Source organism: Sus scrofa, chromosome 1, assembly GCF_000003025.6.
Source record: "Sus scrofa isolate TJ Tabasco breed Duroc chromosome 1, Sscrofa11.1, whole genome shotgun sequence".
Taxonomy (NCBI): domain Eukaryota; kingdom Metazoa; phylum Chordata; class Mammalia; order Artiodactyla; family Suidae; genus Sus; species Sus scrofa.
Genome location: NC_010443.5, coordinates 2,882,370 through 2,908,431, shown reverse-complemented (window position 1 = coordinate 2,908,431; position 26,062 = coordinate 2,882,370). Strand labels below are relative to the sequence as shown.

Here is a 26,062-nt window from a genome sequence, read left to right as displayed (position 1 = left end):
CAGGGACATCCCCGTTTCTTGGTAAAATATACACGGTCACCACGGAAGAGAAACAAATGGTCCTGGATACCCTGGTTTTCCTCTTGTGCATGTGGGGATGGAGGGGCTCACAAGCCTGGGGGGAAGGCCCTGGTCTATGAGGCACTTTATGGGCTGCTAAGCCCATCACGGCGCACAGGACAAGATCCAGATCAAATGGGTGCTTCCCTGGGCTTCTCTTGTTGTCACCACAGGAAATGTCAGAAATTCTCTACTTCATCGCCAGTGCCCTCCGATCGGGACGATGTCAGGTACAGGGAAACTCTAAGGGCTCCCAGACCAACTTTTCCTCACGAGGAACCCACGGTTTCATTTGCTCTTTTGATCCCTCCCCCACAGGCCTTCCTGAGCGCTTGCTCTGGGCCGCGTGCTGGGGCCCACGGACACCGTTAGAGATGGTGACCAGTGCACACAGGAGGATGCTTCAGAGGGCAAGTTCAACCCACAGCCTACCATGACTTTAGCTGAACGTAACTCAAGGAATCGTTTACTAAGTGGAGTTCAAAGTTGTTACTTCTTTTTTCCCACTGGATGGCAGCAAACACTAGAAACACAACCCTCAGGAGAGGAACCAGGAAGGCGGCCTGGTAGTCTATCCGAAGTGTTTACTTTTCAGGCAGGAAAATTCTAGGTGGATGGGGAGGGAGGGCAAGATGACCAGTAATCAATCAACAGCCTCGGGATGATGGCGTCAGCTACTTAAATCAAGTTCTAAATCCTCAATTTTTGACTCTGGAGGACTATGCCTGGACCCCATGAGAAACTGAGTTTTTCACAGACTTTGAAATAAAACTTATGGTTACCCTGGGGGAAACTGTGGAGGTGGGAGAGATAAATTAGGAAGATGAGAATAACATATACACACCTCTGAATAAAACAGGTAATTAACAAGAATCTACTGCACAGCACAGGGAAACCTACTCAAGAGTTTTAAATAACCTCTATGGGAACAAAGAATGGATCTATGTATATGTATGAGTGATTCACTTGGCCGTACACCTGAAACTAATACAACATTGCAAGTCACCTGCACTCCAATTAAATTTTTAAAAAAGAAGTTAATAAGTTTTGTCAGGAATGACTTTCCTTCATTCTCCTTATACAAAAACACTGAAACCACCAATAATGACGCATCATGTAGGTTCATCAATTGTAACAAATATGCCAGATAGTGAGGGAATCTGGTGGGGGGCGGTGTGGAAATAACTAGGGTTCCATGGGAGCTCTCTAATTTTTGCTCAGTTTTCCTGTGAACCTAAAACTGCCCTCAAAAATAAAGTCTATTAACTAAAGATTAGGAACAAACACAGTTACAGATGATTGCTTTCCTCTGTTGCACTCCTGCTTCTTCAGTGGTCCCTGGGTGTACAGAGACCTTCTGCTGCGCTCTGAGGACTAGCTTTAGAAAGGCAGAGGATGGATGGATGAAGTTAAAGGAAGAAATGGGTGTGAGTCATGACACAGTGACAGGAGAGCCCTATTACTTTTTTTTTTTTTTTTGCTTTTTGGGGCCACACCTGCAGCGTATGGAAATTCCCGGCTAGGGGTCGAATTGGAGCTGCAGCTTCTGGCCTACACCACAGTCACAGCAATGCGGAATCCGAGCAGCATCTGCAGCTGATGCCACAGCTCACGGCAATGCTGGATCTCCGACCCACTTAACGAGGCCTGGGATCGAACCCACATCCTCATGGATACTAGCCGGATTCATTTTTGCTGTGCCACAAGGGGAATTCTGAGATCCCTATCACTTTAACCATAACTCTATCTAAAACTGAAGGGCCATTGTTATCTTCAAATTAAGAAAGAAACAAGGGAACTAACTTTTATGTTTCTGAAGGGAGTTCCACCGTGTACCATGCAGACAGGTTTAAACAGCATTTCAGGTTATTCACTAACCTCTGTCTCAGATTGTCACATCCACTTTCAAATTTTAGATGAAAACAAGACCCCCCCCCCATTTTCTCTCTCGTAGACTGTCTTTTTAAAATAGCAAACCTTGGCGTTCCCGTCGTGGCACAGCAGAAACGAATCCCACTAGGAACCATGAGATTGCGGGTTCAATCCCTGGCATCGCTCAGTGGGTTAAAGATCCGGCATTGCCGTGAGCTGCAGTGTAGGTTGCAGACACAGCTTAGATCTGGTGTTGCTGTAGCTCTGGCGTAGGCTGGCAGCAACAGCTACGATTAGACCCCTAGCCTGGGAATCTCCATATGCCTTGGTTGTGGCCCTAAAAGGACAAAAAGACAAAAATAAAAAATAAAATAGCAAACCTTGAACATGTTATAGGTGGCTGACAGCCACGGATATTATTTTCAGCCCCTTTTAATGTCTGAAAATATGTCATCCATTGTGTTCTATAAAGGGTTTTGATTTTCTGTCCCATTTTAAGGATGTTTGGAAGGCCTCTTGCAAATAACACAAGAGCAAATTTACATTACAACCATTCGACATTTAAAGCATTTGTTTCTTTACGTTCTGTCCTTGTAACTCTTTTGAGATGTATTGGTTCACGTCATTGACAAGTTCACATCAGAGCTTCAGGAGTGAAGGGATCTGGGGTCAAAAGTGCTGGTTGTCACTCAGCTCTGTGTCCTGTGATGGTGTCAGGAGGTGAGGTCTTTGAGCACGGATTAGGTCAAGAGGATGGAGCCAGAGACCTCCTGCATAAAACCTCTCCAGGGCTGCTTTCCCCACGCCTTCCGTGGTAAATGGGGCCATGGGCAAACAGCCCAGACTGCCCATGGGAACCCGTGGCGGCCCTGGTTAAGGGAAGATGCTAGCAGCAGTTGGTAATCAGCCTTGCCAACTCCTCCCAGAGGCCCAGCGTTCACGGTCCTGACTCTGGTCCTAGTTCCTGTTTGTCAGATTTGGAGCCTGTGCCTCTGTCCCCAGCTCCTCTGTCCCCTACGGGCAGCCGTATCTGCACCCCTGCCCATCACCTTTAACTGTTCACAGGGTACCCTCTGGTGAGTGTCCAGCCTCACCCTTCCCAGGAATATCCAGGGGAAATGCACTGCCATCCTCATAATGTCCAAACCGCAGACGTGTCCCCAGTGCACGGCAATGATTCTGGTCAAGGGGCTACTATGAACTTGGGAAGAGTCTCCAGGCACATAACATGGGGCTCTAGGTCGGTGAGTCCAGTCTCTGGCTATCTCCAGCCTCTTTCACCCGCACTGAATCATCAGTAACAACCGTGTGTTGTCCTATAAAGGTCTCATTTTATTGCAGTCTCCCCACTGAAGATGGAGACACTGATACGGTGTGATAGACACACACATTAAAGGAGTTGATAATTACATTTCTTTAAGCTCATATTGAAACAATCACACACTTACAAAAGGGTTGCAGAAAAAATATAAAGCACTGCTGTGTGTCCTTCAGTATCCCCAGATGTCACGCAGCCACAGTCCAATGATCGAGATCAAGATACAAACATTGATGCAACTACCTTAACTCGTCTAGAGTCACTATTCAATATTTGCCACATCTCCTACTAACGTCCTTTTTTTGGCTCAGGTTCACGTATTGCCTTTACTTGTCAAACCTTCATAGAAAAGTCAACGTGTCTGACCACTATGTGCTGGGCCTGCTCCTAAGTCAGACTCCACGCATCTCATTTCATCCTAACAATCTTGTTAGTTTGGCTTCTGTTATGGTTAACTGACAGTCAGAATGACGTTCAGAGAAGTTCATTAATTTGGTGGAGGTCACACAGCAATGAACTGTATACTAGTGTTTGAATCAGATCTGTCCTTCTCAGGAGCCTGAACTCTTCACTTCACGCCTCCACACAGCTGGGCAGCAGATCTCCTCCAATCACCCCGTCTCATCATGTCCTTCTCTTGTCCCGGGTGGCCACATGTCACTATATTCCAGAGCATGCAGTATCATGATAAATGTACAGTAGGCTTTCCAAAAAGGGACTCTGAGTGGACATTCCGGGTATTTTTTAGAACATAAGTTGGGTTTGGAATTGCAGCAAACTTAATACTATGCTCTAGCTTCTAGCTTCAAAAATTGTATATATGGACTCTGAATTTGTTTCTTAGCATATAGTCACTCGATGCTTGGTTGACTCACTGATTGCTTTCAGCTCAAAGTTGACAATAAACATTCTTTGTTTGTGGCTTGAGTTTACTCAGTACAGCCCAAATGACGTGTTCATGACCCTGGTCAATTTTGCCTGCCATTATTTGGTCTTCTTGTCCTTTACTTCAGGGACTAATTATAAATTTGCAACACCTCCCAGATGACTGAAGTTTCAAAGAATTCTTTGAGAATAAAATATGGCTTGATTAAGAGTTGGCTCAATGACAGCTGATTTAGGAACTAAGAGTATTTGCCAATGGAGGTCAGACGCTGAGGAATATCATATATCTCTCTCTGAGACATGTTTAACTTGGTTTACAGCAATTTGGACGAAGCCCGAAAAGGCATGTTTATCAAATCCGCAGATGACAGATTTATGAGATGTTGCTAACATGATAAACGACAGACTTGAACTACAAAGGCCTCAACAGGCTAGAACACTTGACTTAAACTGCAAGATGAAATTAAACAGATATATTGTCAAGGCCTGTATTTAGGATCCAAAAATCAATTGCACAAGTACTGGATAGGGAAAACCTGGATTTATAGCCATTCATGTGGAAAGATGTGGGAAGAGTTTCAATAGACCACAAACTGCATGGAGCCAAGAGCAGATCTGGCTACTGTGAAAAAGACCACCATTGTACCGCATCCAGAGAGGAGGAATAAACAGAACAAAATAAACCATCATCCCAGTGTGCTTGGGCTGGCCACACAATCTTGTGGGGATTATACTCCATTTGGAGGGCAATATTTTAGAACGGAAACTCTAGAAAACACTTCGGTGTGACTGTTCGAGACTTCGAGGTGTCCTAAAACTGACGTCCTAAGGAGGGAAACAGGTCCTGGTCAGCCAGAGGAGTGGCTCTAAGCCCGGTTAAGTGTCAGAAACACCTAGGCAGATTCTGATGCAGGTTGGGTGCAGAATCCAGACATCAGCATTTTTAAAAGATTTCCAGGTATTTCTGATGAACAGCCAAGACTTAGAGCCACAGGCCTAAGGAATAAAGACTGAATTCCTTAGCTTGGATTTCAAAGAAGTATATGTTTGCCTTGAGACTACCCTCCTACCTAATTCCCACTATCCATTTGCTGTGGATGGAACTGTGTCCCCCTAAAAGATATGGTGGCGTTCTACCCTCCAGCGACTTCATTTGGAAGTAGGGTCTTTGCAGATGTAATCAGGTTAAGATGAGGTCATACTCTACCAAAGTGAGTCCAATTCATCGTGGTTGGTGTCCTCAAAAGAGGAGAAAACAGAGACACACAAACACCAAGGGAAGGCGGCCATGTGAAGATGGAGGCAGAGACTGGAGCGGTGCTGCCACAAGCCCAGAGACACCTGGAGCCACGGGAAGCTGGAAGGGGTAAGACAGGGTCCTCCTCGAGAGCCCTCGGGAGCACGGCTCTGTCGACACCAGGATTTTAGGCATCTGGTCTCCAGACCTTGGGACTTTTCATTTCTGTAGTTGAAGCTGCCTAGTTCATTACAAAGGCCCAGAGAACTACTAAGGCACCCAGGGTCCTCGAGCAGCAAAACAAGAGTTCCTCCTGGCCCCTTGTGCCAGTCCCTCCTACCTTCTCCCGCACAGTCTCTCAGCCTCCCCAGCCTCCCACGTCTGAGTCCTACTGACCCTCCACACGCCTGCTCCGCCCTGAGACCACATGGACCGCCACCCGGACACCCCTCAGCAGCACTTCGTCTGATTGGCCCCCTTGCATTTGGGGTCGGTGCTGCAGCACGTTCACCATGTCCTAGCTCATGCAGGACAAAGCCTGTTGCCCCTACCGAGCCACGAGATGCCAGAGGACAGACTCTGTGACCATCATTTCAGTAACCAAAGCACCTAGCGCCATGCTTTACACTTAACATGCACGTATCAAGTATCTATTAAAGGTCTGGAAACATACAAGGAGGCAGCTAAAAGACACACAATAGCTACCTTGAGATGTTTAACCATCAGTTGGACAAGAATGTGGGCATTTTGGGGTTCCAGAACCAAAAGGAACTTGGAGAAGCAAACGACCCTCCTCACAACTCAAGAGTGTCCAGGAGTGAAACAAATTGCCTAGAGAAAGGATGACCCCTCTGTGTCTGGAAGCTTAATGCAGAAATCATTGCTGTTTGGCCAGGGCTTCCGCAGCTAGGTTTATAAACTGAGGTCTGGAGATGAGTTCCAGAGGGGAGACATTTGTGTGTGGATTTAAGAACTTGAGTCTGGGTGAAACCACCCAGAGACAGGTGTGTGTAGACAGAGGAGTGGGGGGAACCCACCAAACGGAAGGGCAGGGCCTCCCAGCATCTGCTGGGGGAAAGGTGAGGAGCCGGAGCAGGAGAGTGAGCAAGAAGGCGGTGTTGGGGCACAGCCAGGGCAAGGGGAGGGTCTGCTGTGTCTGCACAGCCGCCCCTCGCTTCTTAGGTCTCCTCGCTGAGGCGCCTGATCCGGAGGCCTCCCAGGACCACACAGCTACTGCTCCCCCAGCGGTGGGCACCCCAGCCCCTTCCCCTGCTCTGCTGTTCTGCGCAGGCCCCCTGGAAGAGCCCACATGCCTGGCTCATCTTCTCTTTCCCAGCTGAGCTCCAAGGTCACATAGCATGGCGACTCACAGATCTGGGTGCTCCCAGTGCAAGCATGCTGGCTAATTTAGGGGACAGCACACAGCAGGTACCAGCATTTAGGTATTTTGTTGTTGAAAAATACTTCTGTTAGCAACTTACAGAAAAACCTTTGAAATCCTAATGGTCTCCCACATTTTGACTAGAGATGACATTTCATGACAATCAGATCCAACGTACTAGTATCAATCTAATTTCCACTCATTCATCAATTCATTCTACAAAGATTGAGACCTATTGTGAACAGCCGGTGTAATACATGCTGGCGATAAACAGTGATGAAGAGAAGCAGGCCCTGTGCCTCCCCTCCGCCAGCTTCCAGTCCAGTGCAGAGAGGGAGATTTCACAAAACCCAGCAAATACCTTTATAATTACAAACGTTGATGTGTGCTCTGCAGGAAGAGCACAGGGCACTCTGAGAGACATAATTGCTGTGGAGCCCTTTCTGAAGAGGCCTCATTTCATCAGAGACCTACCCCTGGCAGTTGGCAGCTCTGCAGTTCATTGGGAGGTCTCCAGGAGGTCACTCCAGTGGTTGAGGCCAGGAGTTTGCTACAAAATCAACTGCAGCCACCTTCCTGGTGTAAAAATAGCATCTCCCTCTGCTTACTGCTTACGGAGTTGGGTTGCTCAGCAACCTGTTTTTTTCCTTTCTTTTTGACTCTCTTTGTACACTAATTTTTCATTGGCCCTTTGCGTAATTCGTCAGGAAAGGCCGATTGGTCAGAGCAATCTGATAAGTCATGCTGGCAAGAGTCAAGGGGACTGTGATGCCAGGAGGGTGGAGGCAGGACTCCAACAGGCTTGCTGAGGATGCAGGCCACCTGGGCCAAATCCCGGGACCTTGCAGCCCCAGCCTCAGGGGGAAAGGCTCGGGCTGAAGGGACCACGGGGGTCTTCCCACTTATCACTCAAGAGTAAAGACAACCAGTGGGCAGGAAGTTGCTTTTCTCTCTTGTATGCACACAGCTAACAGGAAAGGACAGGGCCTTGAAGGTGGAGGTTCCCAGGCTACGGGTTGAATCAGAGCTGCAGCTGCCAGCCTACGCCAGAGCCACAGCAATGCCGGATCCGAGCCTCGTCTGCGACCTACACTACAGCTCATGGCAATGCCAGATCCTTAACCCACTGAGCAAGGCCAGGGATCAAACCTGCATCCTCATGTATACTAGTTGGGTTCGTTACCACTGAGCCCCAACGGAAACTCCAAGCAAACGCAATTACTATATGATGTGATAAATACTGTAGAGGAGGGGAGAAGACAGCCTCTAACTTAGCTTGGGGGAGTATGAACATCTGTGAGTGAGTGTGAGTCTTGGAAGACCCCCCTTCCAAGCCCAGTGAGTATGATTAGTAACAGAAAAAAGAGTACAGAACAGATCAGTGACAAAGTTGAGTCCCCCTTCCAAACTCTATTCTCAAGGCCAAATTCGATCACGACTCTGTAAAGAAAACTGCAAACGTCCCCTTTCTTCAGCACATCTCATACACAGGTGGCTACCAGGTAACACAGCAAAGTCACACAGAGTGAATAGAAGACATTCCCTGGACTAAGCAGAATACTGACGACAGGGTGTGATTTTCCAAGCAAGCTAGTGATTAAAACCAGGCTTTGGTCTTCTCTTACCTGGTAGAGAGATCCCGTTTCAGGTCACTGGTATTGTGTGTGGGCAGCAATATAGTGGGAAGCCGAGAGCATGAGATCGAGAATGTTGAAGTCCCAGCCTGTTCAGCACCTGCACACACACCGAATTGTCAACCTAATTCTTAACGGCAAGTTTCGGTGATTCCACACTCACCCAGCAGGAAGCGCCTTCTCTATGGGATGGGACCCTGTTTTCATTTTCCGTCACATCTTCAGCACCCAGCCAGGTACAGCATGACACCAATGTTTCCTAACACTAGCTGGATGAATCGATGCATGCACCAACGAACGGACTCCACGCCAAGCAGCAAAGGGCGGGTTTTCTTTCCTGTTATCCTGCCTCCACACCACGGATCTCTTCAAACACACTTTGCAGAGCAAGCCATCTAAAATATAACAAATGACTGTGTTCTCTTCTGTTTTAAGACATCCAGTGGCTCCCAGAAACACAAGTAAAGCCCAAGGTCCCGAGCAAAGCTCTGGGCTTGGCCTGGCCTACCTCCCCATCCCTGCGCCCCTGCCCACTCCCGTCGCTGTCTACCCTGCACCGATGGAGAATGGCCCAGTGCTCCCACACTGATTTTTCAACTGTATCCTGATTTTGGCTCTCTTCTCTGCCTGGAGTGGCCTCCTACCTCTCTCAGCTATTCCTTTAAGACTCATTCTAGAAACCAAGTCTGCCAGGAGTTCTTCCCTTTCTGTCCCGTGGTGCTCTGCTCAGGCCTTCTCACCTGGCCTTAGAAATCAGCAGAGGCCATTAAGATAATCAACTTTTCTTGCTACCTCTCCACCAGATGGTATAATTCCCCGGAGTGGATGTGTTTTTCTCATTTTATTTGTTCCCATTACTAAGTACAGTCCTGTCACATAAAATTGTGCAATGATATTAGCTGATCTGATATTCATTGTTAAAGTCTGAGTATCTAGAGATATTCATACATTCCCTTGTCAAAGTGGCTTTCCAAATAGTCTCAATCACCTTTTTTCCTCCATCACTTGCGTGAGCTGTAGGAAATAGTGATCAATATTTATTTCCAAATTGAATAAAACAAAGAAAGGCCCTTTTTCAATTCATTGACTGCATTGACCCACATATGCAGATTCCACTTCTGTCTTATAAGCTCATGGTCTTTCCAGAATCTTTGTTCAGGACAGCCCACTCCATCTTAATCACATGTCCCTCCCTCTGACTGCTGCTCTAGTTTCTGAGATCCACAGAATGTATGCCATGATTTGAATCTGAACTTCAGTGGTTGAACTTATGTGATGCTGAAATAGATAAGAAGCAAAACAGCTTCTGGGAAATGAATAATTTCCTTTGAAAATTAGTCCAACCATCAGTTGACTAATTGCTTTTTACCCAAATTGACTGGTGAGTTTTGGCATCAAATGCATAGATAGTTCACCCCAAAGTATGTGCTTTTTCTTGCACCTTGCTTGCTGTCACATGAACCCATGATGCTCACTCCCAAAACTGGCTCTCTGCAGTGTCCATGTTCTGTGTCAGAGACGCTTATCTGTGACAGAGCTAGCTGGATGATCACTGGAATTTGTGTTCTCCATGTCTAGAAGAGAGTTCTGGAAAGTGCCTTCCCACCAAGGATGGTATTTTCCAGCTTTACTTTGCATCCAGTGGTGGCCTCACACCTGGCCCTTGTCAGTGGGATGTGAGCAGAAACACTCACATTCACTTCTGGACCAAGACCTACAAGCACATGTGCTTTCTCCACACTCTCTTCTTCCACAGTCTGAGTGCAGGTAATATGAGACCTTAGGGTGGCGGACTCGGAGGAAAGGGGCCTGGGTCCCTGAATCTTTGAGCGGGGGACATCTGCCTGGATTAGGAACACACCTTATGTGAATCAGAAATAAAATTCTATTGTATTTGAGCGTTTGGGGTGGCCTATTTCTTACAGCAACAAGCGTCAATGTCTAACACCCTATCAAATCGAGCAAGGCAGAAACCCAGGTCATTTTGCCACTCCTTCCTCATGTCCTATGTTTAACTCATTACCAAGTCCCGTTGCTGTACTTGCTAAGTAAACCTGAAGTAGGGTGATGGAGAGTTACAGAATGTTGATGAATTAGGTGGGGTCCAGTTTTTGTAGAATTTTACAGCAAGGAGTAAGATAAAGAGTTTGAATATTCATTCTTGTGCCTTGGGATCCCACTGGAGAATATTAATCAGTGGAGTTTCATATGGTTTCCATCTCCAAAAAAATGTCCCTGAGTGCTCTGACTATGCTGTGATAGGACAAGAAAAAGAACAGAAACCAGAAGGAAGGCTACTTCAGACAGAAGTCAGACAAGGCAAGGCTTTTGGTACTGGAAATGGAGAGAAGTAAATGGATTTAGGATTGACTTTGGAAGCAAAGACAACAGGATTTCTTTAAGGTTTGATTGTTACAGGTAAAGGAATGAGAGAGATCAGAGACGGTTACTAGTTTTGGATGGAGATTTAGTGCCATTTATTAAAATATAAAGCCTGAAAGAGAAAAAGAATCCTCCTTTGGACATATTAAGTGTGACATTCATGTGGAAAGGTCCAGAAAACCTTGCATGTCATATTCTTATACTCGTTGAAAAGATGAAAGGTGGAGGTAAAATTTTAGAAGTTATTTTCACAAAAATAATATTTAAAACTGTTATTTTGGATGCGATCCCCTGGGGAGAAAGTGTAAATATTGAAAAGGGTTGAGTACCCCAAAATTTAGCAAAGATAGACAACTGAGAACAATAGCTAGGAAATCGAAGAAATAGGAGGTGAGGTGTTACAGAAACATGAGAAGAGTACACTTAAAGGAAGAAGTGGTCAACTATGTTGAAATGATGAGTTGAGAAGAAGACTGAGAAGTGAGCCCTGGATGTGGAAGATGGGGTCACAAGGGAGCTTCATAAGGATGCCTCCAAAGATGAGAGCTGAAGCAATGGGCTAGGGGACAGTCCAGGCTGAGGACATGGGGATGGAAATATCTTCCTCCGAGTGGAGTAGAGAGGGAGGAAGTAGTTGGAGGTGATTCTGGGATTCAGGAGGGTTGTCTTATCAAAGATGAAAGATACAAGAGCAATGTTTTATGCTGAAGGGCATGATCAAGTACAGGGAATAAGTGAAGGTAAAGAGGAGAGGGACTGCAAGACAAAGTCCTTGGGAAAAGAGGGGGGTGGGGTCCTGAACGCCAGAGGAGGGGTAAGGGGATCTCATGTGTCTTAACAGAAGGGAATGAAGGGACCTGTCTGAGTGTGGATGTGTGCAAGCTGGGGAAGAGATAAGGAAGTTTCCATGATGGAGTCTATTTTTTTGCAATAAGCTATGAAGGAAGGTCATTGGCCAAGAGTAAGGAAAAGAACTCACAAATGAAATTAATACCTAAATTTTTAGAATATAAGATATAATGACATGTTTTAATTTTTCAAAGTAAAATTCTCACTCAATATTTTTTCCCTATTTTATGATACCATTTTGGTCCCTGATTTAGGAAGAATCTCTCTAAGGGGGTTTTTCCCAGGTTCCAAGTCTCCTTGGATGGCAAGGACCTCCTATACTCCAGATTATTAAACAAACGAATGTAAATGTGTATGAAAAAAGTATTATTTTTATACCTCACTTTTTCTCTAAGTGAGAATGTCTAAATTTCCACTAATTTCACTTATTTTTTTCACCTAGTACTTCATTTGTGCGTATCCATGGAATATTATCCTAAAAGAATTTAACCCTATGAGTCATGTTCTATCTTTCTTCCCTTTTCCATCAGCTCAAAATTTACCCATTCAAAGACTTCTATGGAACAATGACTGCCAAAGAATAATTTCTGTCAACGAATTAATAGGTTTTTGTGTGTTTTTTAGCTCTTCTTTCACATATGTGGCTAAACTCTTTTATCCTTTTTAGATATAGATATTTCACATTTTTCATTATTTTACTAACCACCCTGTGAACTTTTATGTAATAGTATGTGCCTACTGTCTGTATAAAAGGAAATACCACCTCTACCATCCAATTTCCAGAGTACCGTAATGTTGATGCTTTGAAGAAAGTTTAAGCCTTTTACCCAAAGCCAAACACCTTCACTACACAAAGTAATTTCATTTAGTGAGGATGTTGGTTGTACACTTAAGACCTAGGAGAGTTGTATGACAATACCCACACACTCACTTAAACCCTGGGAGAAAGCCTGAGGCCAAAGTGGACCATGAAGGTCAAGGGTGGATGCTGCAGGATTAAGGCGATAAAGCTGTCTTCCTCATTGAGCACCCTTCCTGGGTAGATCTCTCCTCTGGGACTGTGACCCTCTCTCTGTAAACCAAACTGTCACCAGTCTGGGTCTTATGTGAAGATGGATCTTCCACATATCAAATTAGGTTTTAGGCTTAACAGGTGTCTTCTTGGCACATACTTAGTGGGACACCATTAGTGATGGGGGCCAAAATCCTGCTGTAAGCCATGGAGCTCCATTGCCTGCAGGGTCCTTCACTGGGGGAAGAACTGTGGCCCAGTGACTGCAGGGGCCTACTTGTCGTGGGCAGAGACTCAGGATGTCAGTCATCACGTATCTGTTTCTTCAGAGGTGTCACATGGTTTGTGGTGGGCGAACCAGGAAGGAGCATGTGCTAGGAGCAAGAATGCGAGGGCAAGGCTGTCTGAGAACCTCAGTTACTAACGGCAGCTGCATTTTCCATGGGCCACATGCTACTGGAACTAGACGTTGGTGCAAGCAACTTTAGAGGGGTTCTCCAGGGTGGGAGCCATGCTCTCTCCTGATGGCCCTCTGCCCATCCCAGCCTTGTGGTGTGAAGACAAAACAAGGATTGGGTGGGTTCAGTTTCTCAGCTGTGAAACTCGCATAAAAGGAGGTGACACTCAGACGTTCAGGCTTATAGACTGTCCCATTAGACCATGTTCCTTGCCTCTGATTCTTTCCTTCTTCCTCATCCTATTTCTTCACCAGTGAGACTGGAAAAGTAAGCACGGATGTGGGGATGGAGGCTCCAGCCCAGCAGCACAGTGGTGCTGACCAGCGAGGCACAGAAGTCCTCATGTGTCACTGAGGCTCATCTTCCGTCAGAGATGCAGGAAAACCCAGTGAAGGTTCCAAAATTAAGACACTAATGAACTCAGCAGGCTGTGCCTGGACATCTCTGACTCTAGAATGAAGCTTGCTCAGAGGCAGAGGGGAAACCAGTCAGTTGGTTAGAGAAAAGCTTTTAGCTCTGCCATTTAAACTAACAAACTAACAAATTACCTGACAGCCCTTGGGACAACATGAGGAAGCCTCAGAAGACTAGGGTCAACTTCCTAACAAGTTTTGTTCTAACAAGAGGGGGAGGAAGCCCTGTATTTCAGCAAATAGCTGGGAGAGGAGGAATGAGCCATGTCAAATGGAAGTTGGCAGCCCCAGGCAATCCTCACAAAAATTATTGGGAGAAAACCAGGGGGAGGGATGAAGCTGTTGATGGGAGGTTCTGTTCCTGGTGGGGGAGGGGGTGCTGTTCTGCTGCAGAACTTGGAAAGCTGAGTCAAGCCATGGTGCTTGATTTAGTATGGCTTGGTCTTTCTCAGGTGGAACATTTGATAGGCACCTGCAGAGCTCTCTCTGGACCCCAGAGAGCTCAGACTACAAATTATCACCAGCAACAGGTTCACAGCTTGGGTTGAGAAATGAGAGGGGAATAGGTCCATTTGCAGCAGATGACGAAACCAAGAGGCACTGTTTTCTGCATAGAAGCCAAAGACGGCAGTCACATGGCAGACTTAAAATGTCTTGGGCCATTTTGAAGAATTACAAGGAAAAGAGCAATGGTTATAAGGAAAGTAGGGCCCTTAATTTCGTTTGGAAGTTGCTTATTATAATTGTGGATTCCATTGTCAACTGGGGTGCGGGAACCCTTGAAAATAGAAAAAAGGAATTCGGAAGTTTTAATGTACAGCCTATACATGGTGAAGAGACAGGAAATGCCATGAAACCTGGAGGTGCCACCAATGTTACACACTTTTAGCTGACAGTGGGGCTTTAGATGCCATTTTTCAGGGCGAAAGGCAGTCTGTCTAAAGGGTAGAAGGTGTTCCTAGAACACAGAAACTCTGTGTCACAACCCATTGACTGGAAACAGCTTTTAATTGAGCACGGATTTTTAAGGATAGAGTCTGGTTAAATTATACACTTTTAATGGCAACTTGGAGTTGCTGAACCAGGGCGCGTGCTGCTCTTTTCTCTCGTCGATTCCTTGTCCATTGTCCTCCTCTACACACCGCAAGCCATCTGCCATAGCCTGTAACTGGTGACAACAGCTCAGATTTAAACTTCAGGAGAGGCACCAGGCTCTGCAAACTCTGCATTTCCAAAATAGCTGTTTGAACTGAAAGCTGACCAAATAGACACATTTAGGATTTGGGCTCCTGTTTCGCAGCCAGAAATGCAGGTCTGAAAAATGCTGCTTCTCTATCTTGACACAAAGCTTTGTCTCGATAATTCATTGGAGCATTGAGAAAACGGAACACAAAAGTCTCAGAGTTGGTGCAGCCCAATTTGGAAGCACCGGGAGGCTCCACATCCATTCTGGGTAAAATGAATTATGCTGCACGTTCTGAAGAAGATCCTGACTTTATCAGAGCCACTCTCACTAGGGCCCTCTGGTCAGGACCAGCCAGAGGAAGAAAAAGGAGAGAAGAGATGCTTTTCAGTTATCATAGGATTTTAATTACTCCAAGAATAGGTCTTGAGTTGATGATGGGAGGGTGCTGGGTGAGAACTTTTACAAAGTTATAATACATTTTTATGATCACTCACCTTGTCAGCTCCTGTCTGCTTAACGAGGACATTATCCCTTCAGGCAAATAAGAAATAAAATGGAAAATGGCTTCAAGATAAAATTACCTGAAGCAATGGCCTGATAAGTTACAGAAGTGTTGGGAGCAACATTTAAAAGGCATTTGTAGCTGGCCACCTCCATGGCTCCAAGTGGAAGCTGATGCAGGCCCTCTCAGTCCCAGGGCTTTTGCTAGAGTTGGTCCCTCATGACTGCTCTTGGCAACCCAGGCCTGAGACCCTGGGGACCCCACCTGGGAAAAATTCCTTTTAAAGAGTCACAGCCTCCTTAACATGTACATTCTAGCAACAGTCACCTCTGGGCGGAGAGTCACATGCATTCACACCTGTGACAGGAATAAGGAGGAGCCCAGCACGAAAGGGGGCTGGAAGTCGGCAATTGTCCCCACAATAATATAATTATTACTCTGCTCCTGTCCTCTCCTGAATAACTTCTTTTTTTATTGAAGTAGAGTTGATTTCCAATGTTGTGTCAGGTGTGTAGAAAAGTGATTCAGTTTTACCCCTGCATGTGTATATCTATTCTTTTCCAGATTCTTTTCCATTATAGGTTCTTAAAAGATGCTGATTAGTTGTCTCTTTTATGTACAGTAGTGCTGATAACTTCCTCCATCCACCATAATTGGGCCCATCTGAATGACACCGAACTAACTCCTCTCCTTCCTGAAGGATTTTCTCTCAAACACGACCCCTGTCAAGATTCCTGCGCTGTGTGTCAGCCCTCTCACTGCTGGCCCTGCAGGCAGTCCCTGCTCCACTTCCTCTAGCTGTCCTCTCACCTCATCACCCTCCTCCCCACCTTATTCCCACCTCACCCCCCCTCCCCCCCCCCCCCCCCCCCCCCCCCCCTCTCACCTCATCACCGCCCTCCTCACCTCATCACCACCTCATCACCCCCTCTCACCTCATCACCGCCCTCTCACCTCAACTGCGCCATCCTCCCACCCCATCTCCACGCTCCCACCTCATCGCCGTCCTCCCCACCTTATTCCCACCTCATCACCGCCCTCTCACCTCATCACAGCCCTCTCACCTCAACTGCGCCATCCTCCCACCTCATCGTCGTCCTCCCCACCTCATCACCGCCATCCTCCCACCTCATCACCGCCATCCTCCCACCTCATCACCATCATCCTCCCACCTCATCACCGTCATCCTCCCACCTCATCACCGTCCTCCCACCTCACAGCCGCCCTCCCATCTCATCTCCGTCCTCCCCACCGCCCCCTCTCCCTCCGCACCACCGCCTGCTCCCCGCTGGCTGTCCTGATGCCCAGGACTCCTCTGTCCCCCCTCAGGCCTCATTCTTCTCCTCAGCAGCTCAACTGTCACCAGCAAAGCCCATTAACAATTCCCAGGCCATAAAAGTACAGAGTCCGGGGAATAAAGCAAAGTCTACCTTTTCTTTTCCGTTGCGCTTGGCCGGGTTTCACTTGCTCGCAGGGCGTCCTGCAGAGGCCCCGCGCTGCACTGCAGATCCCAGCTCGGGAAGGCTGCGCGGGTCACCGACTCGGGTTCGCGAGGAAGCGCAGACCGAGCGACACCGCGATTCAAGATGGCGGCGGGCGGTGAGCGAGGCTGCGCCAGGATTGGGTGTGAGCCGCGCGGCCCCGCCCGCCCCGCCCGCGGAGGCCCCGCCCCGCCCGCGGAGGCCCCGCCCCGCCCGCGGAGGCCCCGCCCCGCCCGCGGAGGCCCCGCCCTCCCCCCCGTGGACTGAGGAGACCCTGTGGAACTCCCAGGCCCACCTGGCCGCAGAGTGCGTGCTTGGAGCTCATGGCCCTCTGTCTTCGGGTGAAAGGATAATGCTTTCCTCTCCTTCTCTGGGAGGAAGCCACGCGGGCAGGAGGACCCTTGATGCGGCCCGACTGGAAAGGGTCAGGAACGCAACCTCCACGTGGTCTCTGTGGCTACTGTTGGAAGCTGCCGTGTCCAGCTCCCTCGGCCCATCCCCAGCTCTACCCGCAGCGGTTACCCTCTGCTTCCGGCTGCTGGACAGGTCCCACCTGGGCCACTAGCCCAGGGCCTCTTGCCGCTCACAGTCCTTCCCCGTACCTGCCACCTGCAGTCCCTCCCTGCACCTGCCCCCTCCAGTCCTCTTCCCGCTTGTGCTCTGTCCCCCACGGCAGCACCGTTCCCACCCCTCCCTCACTGGTCCCCAGCTTCCTGTGCCCCGGCAGTCTCATCCACTCAGGTGGCCTTTCCTCCTCTGGTCCCTCTCTGGCGCACACTGCTGGGTCTACCAGCAACACCCAGTCCCCATCTCTTGTTTATTTTCTCTTTTCTCCACCAGAATGTAAGCCCAGGCAGGGATTTTACTCGTTTCCTCTTTGCTGTGTTCCCAGTACCTTGAATAGTGTCTGGCGTAAGCTAAATGCTCCATAAACACTTGGTGAGTGAAAGGTGATGTGATCAATGTGAAGCGATGTGACAGGACAATCCTGACTGGGAGAGAAAGGTGACCAATGGCGAGCAGCACTCAAGGAAGTGCTGAACCTTTCATATGTGGGATGTCGGTGACAAGGTAAGCAACTTGGGCAGAAGACTCAGAAAGTAGAGAGGGTGCCCAGGAGCTGAACAGAAGGAATGATATGTTTACATTCAGACTCTCCCTGAGGAACAGATGGGAATGTTTTGATTGCTCATCAGATAGTCAAACGGCATCTAAATAAATTGCTGACAAATTTGCTAAGTACAGTGCTTTTCGCTTGTGAGAGTCACAAGGCAACTAACATATATAGCATCTACCAGCTTAAAAGCAATACTACCAGAATAAAAACTATATTTGAAAGCTTCTTTTAATAACATCTTGGGGTTTTTTTGTTTTTTGGGTTTGTTTTTTTTTTTTTTTTTTTCCGAAGTCTAATTTTGTTCTGCAAAAGGGATGAAGCTTTGGTTCCTAGTAAAATAAGTTTACTTCCTCAATTTTTTTATTCCCATATACTAGATCTTATAACTACACTGGAGTTAAAAATTGCAAAAAATAAGTTCCAAGTTTTGCTAATAAAATCTAATGCACATTTAGAGTGTTATACTTTGCAAAGCCAAAGGAAAAGAATGTAGGTTATGGGACCTGGATACTTGGATTTGAATAGTGGAGCAGACATCCTAGCCATTATGAACCTTGGTTTCATCAACTGAAAACTGAGAGTGCTGTTGTGTCTAGAACCAGTATAATTATAGTGACTAACAGAGTGCACTACGGGCAGTACATGCTCCAGTGTGCTGCTAACAACCTATACTTTTTCAGTTACTAAAAACCTACACAAAACGGCCTACCTAATCTTAATGCTATTAAACAATTTTTAAGAATTGTGATGCCATCACAACTCGAAAATTCATTTAGCTCTGAAAACCCAAAACATTCATAAAATCCATCAAAAAAATTTTTATTCAAATGAGTCAACTTTTAAATGGAGAACATAAAAAGCACATATTGCATTATCTCCTGAATGCTTTCATAAAGAATGGGGCTCCTGGAGTTCCCGTCGTGGCGCAGTGGTTAACGAATCCGACTAGGAACTATGAGGTTGTGGGTTCGATCCCTGCCCTTACTCAGTGGGTTAACGATCCGGCGTTGCTGTGAGCTGTGGTGTAGGTTGCAGACACAGCTTGTGGCTCTGGCATAGGCCGGAGGCTACATCTCCGATTTGACCTGGGAATCTCCATATGCCGCGGGAGCGGACCAAGAAACAGCAAAAAGACCAAAAAAAAAAAAAAAAGAATGGGGCTCCTGGAGTTCCCAACGTCCCAGTGGAAACGAATCTGACTAGCATCGATGAGGACATAGGTTCGATCCCTGGGTTCGCTCAGTGAGTTAAGGATCCAGCATTGCCGTGAGCTGAGGTGTGGGCTGCAGATGTGGCTTGGATCCCTCATTGATGTGGCTGTGGCATAGGCTGGTGGCTACAGCTCTGATTCGACCCCTAGCCTGGGAATCCCCATAAGCCGTGGGTGCAGCCCTAAGGGGGGGAAAAATGATAAGAACAGGGTTTCTAAAAGAGCATGCAAGTACTTTGTTACACAATTCCATCCAAGTTTCTCAGAATTACATTATTAATTTTTTTTTTTCAAAAAGGACTTTAGAATCATAGAATTTCCCTAAACAAAGGACCTTGTTCTACAGATGAGGACTTGAAGAGCAACTCCTACCTGGTTGTACAGGCAAGACCTGGCACAGTCTCTAGACTGCTAATTCATTACTCTGTCACCTGCACGATGGCTGGGGCAGCCAGTAAACCAGACAAAAAGAAAACCACGGAAGGGAGACAGACCAATAACATCTTTCAGATGAGCCTTGCCCACCCCCAGCCTCCTGACACAAGCATTTCCGTATTGCAGATCTTCTCATGCGTGGCTCACCCACTATCTGCGGAGAACTGCCCTGGACACGGGGCCCGGGAGAAAGCATCACTCCAACACGCACAGTAGGTGCTTGTGAGGAGGATAAAAGCCAGTGCTTGAGGAGCCAGGGAGTGGGGAGCTCACTCCCGGAGTGCTCAGAAGGAAGTGCTCAAGGGACAGCAAGTGTGTGGTATTTTCTCTCTGGCAGAGGTCTGCCCTGGCTTCCACGTGGTTCACCGCCAGATCTTCCAGCCGGTGGGAAGATGTTATCGATGTTATATATATACACACATACCGTTGGTCCTCATCTGTCACAGATTCCATATCTGTGAATTCGCCTACTCACTAAAACGTATTTGTCACCCCAAGTCAGGCTTGTGGTGCTTTTGCTCACATGTGGCCACACACAGAGAAGAGAAAAATTTGTCTCCCAACACATGCATTTCCAGCTGAGGCTGAACAAAGTGAAACTCTGCCTTCTTGTTTCAGCTCATACTGTAAGCAAATGCCCCTTCTCTGGTCTATTTAGAGCCACATTTCCCCACGTTTTTGTGGTGTGCGTGTGTGTGATTTAAGTCTTTCAAATGGCCCCCATGTTTGGCGCTGAGGTGTTGTCTAGTACTTTATGGGGAAAATACATTTGTTAGATACATTTTGTTTACACATAGGATTACAGTGCAATTGGCTGTGAGTTCAATGTCAATGAAACAACAGTGTATATTAAATAAGGTCTCTTTAAACAGAAACACACATAAAATAAGTTTTTGTATTTATCAATAGACAAAAAAGTGTGACCAAAGTCTGGCAGGAACCTAACCCTGAATTTCCAGTGGGTGCAGTGGTTCAGTGTTCACTGATTCCATGTTTGTGGTGACCACGGAACCCAACTACATGACAATGAGGACTGACTCTATGTATGTGTACACCCGTGCACTCGTACACATATGTGCACACGTCCATGTCTGTGGAATGATACAAACCTGGGGGCGTATGGCATGTGGCTGTAGTCATGGTTTCATGAAGAGACTGTCATGGTTCTATAACCTACATTGTGAAAGCAGGAACTCTCAGGAGATGAAAGTGAAACCTAAAAGAAATGCACCAAGACTCTGCGCATAAACCATTCATCAGTGGCCTGAATCCAGGATAAGACATGAATGAGATGGGCCAGTCCACATGGCTGTGTTTCTCTTGGCTTTGCAGGGAGATTTTATATCTTCTTTATAACAACTCTGGCTCATCAGGCCTGTGAGAGTTCCAGCACACAAGAGCTTTTAATGCAGCTAGATGGTTATACTTTTCCCCAAATTTCGATATTCTAAATATTTTAAGAGACACAAATTATTTGCTTCCAAATAGTTTATATGAACAAACTTTAAACGTTAACATTTTAAACAAAACATGCATCCCTATGGGCATGACTTAGGAAAAAAAGAGAGGCTTTTCCAATTGTCAACATTTTGAAGCAGCGTTATCAGCTTTGCAGTTCCCATAGCAACATGTTCCATTGCCTAGGTGACAGTGATCTTATGATGTCACCAATGAGCTAAACTAACTTGGAAAACAAACGGACATTTCCTCCTGAGTGTCCTCACAGTTGCCTCCAAGCCTTAGAGGACTGATGTACCCAGTGCCGCTTCATGAAGAGTTATGAGGACATTTCATCAATAAGTTTCCAGGATTTGACCTTGTTAAGGCAGCTTTCATCTTCAAGGGCTTTCCAACACGAACCGGATCGCCCTTTGTGTTATGCCATGGAGAGTCTCCCAGCTGCAGAACAGATGCCAAAGGAAGACATGGCATCATGGGTGGATTTGCAGCAGTTGCACAAAGGCCCTGAGGGAGAGGGTGGGATGGACGATGTCCAGCCCTACCGTCACCAACTCGGGCATCAGGAGCCACTCTGGGAAAAGAGGATGAGATGCAGGAACCATGAAAGGCCGGTTTCTCCTTCCACAAACCACATGGCAGAGCCAAAATTCAGGAGAGCACTCCCATCTTGGTTTCATTCTATCAATATTTCCATGAGTATGTGATCTCATAAAAGAAGGTCTCAAACACACACGGGTGTGGAAGAGACAGTTATAGGAGCAGAGGGGCTATGTTAAAGTACGTTTTAGCCCAGAAACCTAGAAAGGATTCCATGCTTTTTCCCAATGCCTCTCACAACTGGTTTGTTTGAATGACAGATGTGGTCAGGATGTTTGTAGAGAAAAAGTCTAATTTAGAGAATGGAATGTCAGTAAACTGATTTCCAGGCACAGACATATTGTCTTATTGCATATTTTCCTTCCAAAATAACCAAATATAATTTAGGCACTTGATAATTAACAAAGAGCACGGAGTTCCAATTGCAGAGTGTGTCCAAAGCCAACTTTGTTTTGCAAAAGGAAAATGTGTCCTCTCACTGCTCAAATTCAACCAGAAATGTGTGAACCAGGCTTAGAGGAGAAGGCCTGGCCTCTTGGGTCCCCAAGATAGTGTAAGACTGAGTCCTATGGGAGAAGACAGGGCCTCATCTCTCAAATTGTAATGGTTAGAGAAGCCAACCAGGGGACTTTTAAATAAGTATAAAAGAATGAGAAATAATTTGAGAATAAGACAAGAAAATATAATGAAATCCTAAAACCTGATACAGACCCTACATTACATGTGAAGGGTAGAATGAGCAGTTACAAATCACAGAGGGCTAAAGAGGCGGGGAGCCTTCTCACCCCTGCTGGAACTTGTCACACTTCAGGCTATGTTTTCTCTGCAGCAGAGAGGCAGCAACACTACAGGACCCAGGAAGGTGGAAGGCACCTCCCCTGCCAAGTACCAAGTACTGTGACATCTTCCTTGATTTCTATTTCCAGTGACTCGGCCAGTCCTAAAAGGCTCCTGCAGGCTGAGTGCTCAGGGCATTGCACATAAAACCAGAGGCCACAATGCTGCATCACTGGGCTGGCTTTTGCTTCCCTACAAGCCAAGGTTATTGCTATGAGCCTAGGTCACGGCCATGAGCATACTTCAAAGCTTCTTCAGCATTCTTGCCTCTTCAGTACCTCACTCTGTCTGTTCAGACACTGGGGTTCAAAGCCGTGGGCACCTTTCACATTTTGATGGTCATTGTTTTTAATTCCTATTTCTGGTTGTACTTCCAAAACATTCCAAAATCTAAGACAATCCTGGAAATAAAATGTATGAGTCCAGCAGAAAAAGAAGTTTTGTCTAGCCATGCCATTCGGCCTGAAACACTAGTCTTTAAATTGAGATGTAAACAACAATCAATGAGCAGTTACTTTTGCATAAGGTGGCTGTGTTAGCATTGCTATGGGAACAATAATTTGGGAATGTATAATGATTCCGCTTTAAATGTTCTTTAAAAAGGTGGTCAGCAATTGTGGGAATCAGTGCCAGTTTCTAATTTGCAATCTGTTGATCCAAACATGTTTCTGCAAAATCTGCCAGTACCAAAAAAGATGTCTGTCAAGCGTCATGAGACTCTATGACCTAATTCCAAGTTGAGTTCCACATGTTCTTTTTCGCTATAACTGGGTCAGTAAGTACGCAGATTCAAAACCAGAATTTAAGGCCAAGCCTTTTTGTTGGCTACATCTTACACGACAACACAGCAGCCAAAGCGAATGACAAAAAGAAAACAAGAAAGCACCAACACTTTCCTCCTGCTGCCTCTCTTTTCTGCTTTGTGCCATATCCACACGTACTCTCACCTCTCGTCTCTATTGAGCGTGATGTGGCACGGCTCTGGGTTAAAAGAGTGTAGCAACAAGAAAACAAAGCCAAACATGGATTCCTTTTGGTCTTCAGCAGTTACTAACAATTCTATCTCTTCTGTGTGGTTGTCAAACAAATTAAATATTAACTTGCTCTGTGGGATGTGAACCAACCATACTGTCATGACAGTAAATGAAAATAATGTCCTTTGTTAACTGACATGGCCACCCCTGTCTTCACCATTTGAGGATCTTCGAAGAGTCATCTCTCTTGTCCAGGTTCCTTGTTGATAGGATAGTCTCAGTTACAGGTAGCAGAGTGTGTTATGAAAAATGGTTTAAATAGTTGGACATAAGCAGTCTCAGGGTTGGGTAGTTCCAAGGTTGGCTAACTCAGCAGCTCAAAGGCGGGGCTTTGCTGAAATTCTTCTGGATTTCCTTCCATGGCAGCAAGACGGCAGCGGTACTTCCAGCACTGCACTCAGCCCAGGGAGGAGGAGGGTCGCGGCTCTCACCCCAAACTTCATTTTATTTTGGGAAAAACCATTTTCCCAGCAGCCGTGTCCTGCCACAGAGGCTGGGCCTGGGTTACATGGCCACTGCTGAACTATCGCTAATGGGGGAACTGAATGGCCATGGTTGTCTCAGGTCAGTGATGATTCAGCCCCGACTAGAAGGCAGCCGCGGTCCCCGGAACCTTGGGAGGTAAACACACTGAGATTCTGCCAGCGGCAAAGAAGCAGGAAGAGGACGGCTGCAGAGTATTTGCTACACACCTGAGCACAATCTCCATACCTAAGATTCGGTGGACATTCAGAATCAAAGCAAACGCTGGAGTAAGACTTTGGCCTCTACACTTGTAAATCTATGTGCTCCCTGCATCATGTGAAGGGAGGAGAGCCAGTCAGATGTTTTGTGTGTCATTTCAGCAAAGCACAGAGAAGTTTGGAATCTGTCATGAGAACAGGCAAAGCCAGAACTTCCAGGCCAATCTCCCCATCCTTCCCAAATTGATACCATTAAATGCTCCCCATCTTAGACCAGTTTAGACATCACTTCCACCTCTGGATCTCAACAGCCCGACGTACCCACTTACTCTGAGTCTGAGATGTCTGTGTCTCGGGATGTCGTCCCTCCTAACTTCTGCTTTCTTAGGGAGGCACCTATCCCCTGCTCCCAACTGAGGGATGAGGCTCCATAAATACAGGAACCCCATTGAAATAAATTCACTTAATGCTCCAAAAAGGAAAATAACCTTGTAATCCAACAATACCAGGGTGTATAGAAAATACCGTATACAGACTAGAACAACAGTAGTGGAAGGGGGGGGGGGGGGGGGGGGGGTACACATGATAAAAATAAAAAAAAAAAAAAAAAAAAAAAAAAAAAAAAAAAAAAAAAAAAAAAAAAAAAAAAAAAAAAAACTGAACACATAAATTTGAATCCCACATATTAGAAGCCATAGGAATTTTTTAACCACGATGGTCTCATCATGGATAGGAATTCTATGGAAGGTGGGAGCAAACTTGGATGTGCTTTTTCCTCAATAAAATATATTTTTTAGAGAAGTTTTAAATTAGCAAAAATCTTGAACAGAAAACGCAGAGTTCCCATTTATTCCTTGTCCCCACTCATGGATTGTGTATTCTTTTTTTTTTTTTTTTTTTTCTTTTTTGGTCTTGTGTCCTTTTTTAGGGCCGCACTCATGACATATGGAGGTTCCCAGGCTAGGGATCTAATCCGAGCTGAAACTGCCTGTGCCAGAGCCACAGCAACGCCAGATCCAAGCCACGTCTGCAACCTACACCACAGCTCACGGTAAAGCCAGATCTTTAATCCACCAAGCGAGGCCAGGGATCAAACCTGCAACCTCATGGTTCCTAGTCAGATTCGTTTCTGCTGTGCCATGATGGGAACTCCAGGATTGTGTATTCTTAAATTACAACAGTGTTTGAAAATACGGCTAATTTAAATGTAATATGCATTTTTCAGTTCTAAAACAAGTGAATAGAATGTTTTGGCTTATTTCCATTCAGAATGTACCTCAAAGCACCATTAATTTCTATGGAATCGAGATTTAATATTATTGATACTTCAATGATTACAAATCCCATTATCTGCCTACAGGAGGAGTACCAGAAATGCTTCTTTCCCCAACAATATTTATCTTACTTCCAACAGTTCAACTGAGATTTACAACTTAAAAAGTTGCTCAAACTGATTTTTGCACTTAAACCACTTGCATTTGAAAATAGATTTAAATAGTCCATTTGTGAATATATACCAAAGCACAAGATAAAACTTGTTAGTTTACACTTTTAAACCGATTTGGCTATGCTCTCTTTTCCTAGAAACATGGCTTAGCCAGACTATTTCTCCTCCCAGGCTTTAAGCCTCCCTCGCGGTGAAAGGGTGGACACTTGAAAAGCAATAATACAAGTGACACAGACTCCAATTCTCTCCACGGGTGTGTTTGCAACCTTGTGATGAGTTACAGAGAGATGTTTTCAATGACGCATGACAGAAAATCTGCTCCTGCCAAACGGCAGAAGCGTGAATGTAAATCACATTTTTCTGGGAAGGGCTCTGTACCCACAGACATGGCAATTTGTCGCGGTTTAAAACATTTCTCTCTTCTGGAATAAACGTGGGAAGGGAATTCCTCCCCCACAAGCCCACCTTAATGATGCAAGCTTCCCCTTCTTTGTGCTGCGTCAGGAAGCACGGCGGGCGGGTCTGACACCTGCCTTCTCTGATGGACCAGGTCCCTTAGAGAGGAAATCAG

The 26,062-nt window shown here is 46.1% G+C and overlaps 1 protein-coding gene and 1 non-coding gene across 3 annotated transcripts in view; both read right to left on the bottom strand.

The window, feature by feature from the left end:
- The window catches only part of LOC110256592 (classical arabinogalactan protein 7-like), a 213,879-nt gene that overhangs the window by 132,313 nt on the left and 55,504 nt on the right, over positions 1–26,062 (bottom strand). The window lies entirely within an intron of this gene.
- Positions 14,614–14,690, bottom strand: MIR9831 (microRNA 9831). Its single transcript, NR_128518.1, has one exon. It is a non-coding gene; the product is annotated as a microRNA 9831 (primary transcript).